We start from the raw sequence: 3,868 nt of genomic DNA, 5'->3' as shown, positions 1-3,868 counted from the left end.
CTCGGCGGCACGCGGGGGCGGGGGGGGCGGTGACTGAGGCCGGCGTAGCGTCATGACGACGGCATTCCCTAGGTCCCCGCGGAGAGGGCCGGGCGGCGGGGGCGTGGGGGGGGGGGGGGGGGGGCGGCGGTGGAAGCGAGCGTCCCGGGTCACGCACCTGCTCAGCGCGGGCCGCACAATGGCGGGGTTTATGGCGGCGCTCGGGGGCCGGGGGGCGCCCCGCCCTGTCATCGCTCCCATTAGGCGGAGCGGAGGAATGCGCCGTCCGCGGCGTCCCCCGCCGCTCCCTCTGCCCGCCGGCACCCCGGCGGGGTGAATGGGGCCCATTGTGCCCCGCCGGGCCGGCCCGGGCCGAGCCGCACCTGCGCCGGGCCGCGGCTCGCCCGCCCGCCCGCCGCACCTGCGTTACCGCGGCCACAGGTATGCACGGTCCGGGGGGGGGGGGGCTTGCCTTTCGCGCGCCGTCGCTGAAAAGCCCGCGCAGATGTCTGCCCCCAGACGGACGAGGGTGCATACCTCACATGCCCCCCATTACATCACCCGCCGCCCTCATGACTCGCCCCAGATTGCGGGTAGGCTGCAGGTACGCCGCTTATCTGTGAATGCACAGGTGCAGCCACGCCGCAGGTATGTCTGTCTCCTGGCTCGGAGGGAAGTTATTTTTGTCCTGGCCGTATCGGAGAGGTTTTGAACTGGATATTTGCATTTCCCTGCAGGCTCAGAGCAACAGACCAATTCCAGTGCCTTCTGCCGTATGTTGGCCTGATGGAACAGTGACGGCATTAAAATGGAGAATATTGTGTTCTGTTTACAAGCAGTCTCTGGTTTCAATGCGTTTAATGTTTTTTTTCATTAGAATTTTTATTTTCTTCCCGTAATGACTGAAAGTGCTTATTTCTGAAAGCACTGGTTATATTATGCTACGCACAATGTTACCATGCTTTCTGTGAAGTCTTCATTTCAGTATTTGGGTACCACATAATTGAGGCGCCAGGGTAAATTAGAGAGAAGCCTTTCTTATTCCAGCAATGAAACCGAATGAAATTAAATTCAATATCATTCTGCACTCGGTGGCCATTTTGATTTGGCTGCGGTTCTCATACAGCGTGAAGAAAATTACGTATTTTTCATTTTGTTCCGTGGTGATGTTTTTAATCCTGTGGTTTTGGCTGTGCTCTTTTAGGACCGAGGTCAGAGATGGTGTCAGCGCTCCCGGCTGGTTTTTGGGACACCTTCATGAGGAATGCGGGTGACCCCTGACCCCCCCAGGGTTCTGTGTCATGTGTTGGGTGTAGGTACGGCAGTGAGATACAGCTGACTCCACACAGCTTGTCTGCGTCTGTTAGCTGGTCTGTGTGTGTGAGAGGCTCGTGACGAAATGGCCTCTTTGTGGCTCATATGAGATATCGGCCTACATACAGAGCCGGTTCTCCAGCACCCACACACAACCTGGCGTCAGGTTTTCTGTTTACCTAATGAATTCTGTAATAATGAAAAACTGATGAAATGGCTTTAAAAATCCATTTTTAACCCCCATCTTGTACAGAGACTTTGGCCTCTTAGAATAATTCTGAATATTTTCTATGGAGTGCCATTGGGAACACACTTCGCAAAGGCAAACATTCCGTCCGTTTCAGGGAATCCCGTCCTACGTCGTTCTGACAAAGTGGATTTCCTGAACACATGAAACCTTGTGCGCCGCTGGCCGGCTCAGATGTCTTCTTCCACTCACACATACGTGCATTTGCAGACAGGTCTGCCGAGATTCCTGTTGACAAAGTGGGAACGCTGCTCCGTTTGAGTCTCGGAGGAAAAAACAGCCCCAGCCCTCGCATTCTGAGGACTTCCTGTTTGCCAGCACCACCTATCTGAAAATGCGCCCTGCTGCCCGTCATCGCCGCTCCCTGCTTGGCACTAAGAGAGGCCTTCCTGGAGCTAGCCAAATCCATCACTGAGTGTCTGGCGGCAAACTACTGGTAAACAAGTCGGCCATTTTGGGGGTCACCACAATGTTACTGTAACTTTTTGGCAACTTTATAACATTGCAACAACTTGCTGAAAATGCTATGGGAAAGCTAGTGGTTCATAAAGGTATGGATGGTTGGAAATACTGTTGTATGCAGAACTCCATGGTGTGATTCCTGTAGTCTCACTAATGAACTTGGTTGAATGTAATTTTATCTCAGCGTCTAGATGGTGCAAATACATAGGCTATGCTGCTTTGCATATTTCAATCGTTTCACTTATTTCAAGGTGTAACATGACACTTCCATATGAAAAAATGAAATTACTGGAATAAACCCACAGGCATTACAGAGAGGAGGAAAAAAGAAGAATAAACGCAATGTGATATCTCTGGTGTTCCCACATCCAGTTCAGAGGAACCTGTGAATGTATGACCAATTTCCTGGTTTAAATCTCACAAAGAATTTTATTGATTCATGCACACATAGGCGCATGTTTATTCTTGCGTTTATAGTGGTTGGCTGCTCAGTGTTTCACAATAACAGTGTAATATTTGAGAGGTCACTCTTGGTGGTGAGAATCTGTCTCCACCTATTCCAGGAAAGCATGTACCTTTTTTCCATGGAGGCCAGATGCATCCTTTTTCTTTGCTGGAAAAACAGCCAATGAGGAAGAAGTGATTCCACTCCTGGAGATTTACCTGAAACCCTCGGTGGGATAACGTCCTGTCCAAATAAGGACTTGAGTGAAATGGCTGAGAGGTGAGGTGGGACTAAACCAAGCAGACCCTGTGGCTCTCCAAGGCTGGAATTACCCCGCCCTCCGCAAACAACTCTGTTCAGACTCCCAACAAACAAACTCACGCAAACAGCCCGGCCTGCCCATCTGACCCTTGGAGGCCAGCGCTTAACGATGGAGGCCCAGAGGCCCGGTGGGGGAGATTTATGCATGTGGGCTCCCCGAGTTCACAGCCCAGCCCTTCCACCGCTTAGTCACCGCGTCCTGTGCTATTGCTGACCATTACCTGAGCCCCGCTGCCTTTGGGGGTTCCCCTTTCCTGGAGCCAAAGCTGACAACAAAACAGAGAGGACTGGAACTTTCCTTTACACCCTCCCACCCCCTCCCGCCCCCATCCAGAAAGCAGGTCTGCCCCCCTGCTCGCCCCCGCTCCGCCCGGCGATGAGAGTTTTATAACAGCCGCCCCACCTGTGCGCCCCGCAGAGCTTGTTGAGTCTGCGGCAGTGAAGCCGATGAAGACGGTGGTGATGTATTGCCAGATTAACCGCCATATACACAACCCAATCCCCCGTACGCACATCCCCCCCCCCCCCCCAACCCCCCCAACCCCACCACTACGGCTCTGGAAATGTTTGTCTGGCTGGCTAACAATGGCTGGCATGGGACCAGCAGGGCGACCGCCAAATGGGCAGTTGCTCCCCCCCCCCTCCCCCCCCCCATCAGCGAGTAGCGCAAGAGGGCCAATGCACACATCCTGCCTTTGTGGGCCAGGAATCCCAAGAATCCAGACTTCTCCCACAGCCACCCCCAGCACCCCCTCTGAAACAAGGTACTCTCAAACACCCTCAGTATCCTCATGGTTTTACTCCACTGTTGGCATGCGTGTCTGTCTGTATGAGCGTGTGAGTAGCTTTGTGTGTGAGTGTACATGCGTGTGTGCAAGTGCGAATGTGAGCATAATCGATCATGTGCGTTTGTGTGTGAGCGCGTACATGTGAGAGCGCCGGTAAGCAGACGTGTGTGTGTGCATGTGCGTGTGTTGCATAGGTAAATGTGTGTGTATGTGTGTGTGTGTGTATATATGCGCATGCTTAAGTAGTCATGTGTGTTTGTGTGAGTGTGTGTGTGTGTGTGTGTGTGAGCATATGTGTGTGTGTTGCATAGT

The sequence above is a fragment of the Anguilla anguilla genome, chromosome 10 (genome assembly GCF_013347855.1).
Source record: "Anguilla anguilla isolate fAngAng1 chromosome 10, fAngAng1.pri, whole genome shotgun sequence".
Taxonomy (NCBI): domain Eukaryota; kingdom Metazoa; phylum Chordata; class Actinopteri; order Anguilliformes; family Anguillidae; genus Anguilla; species Anguilla anguilla.
This window is presented reverse-complemented; position numbering follows the sequence as displayed.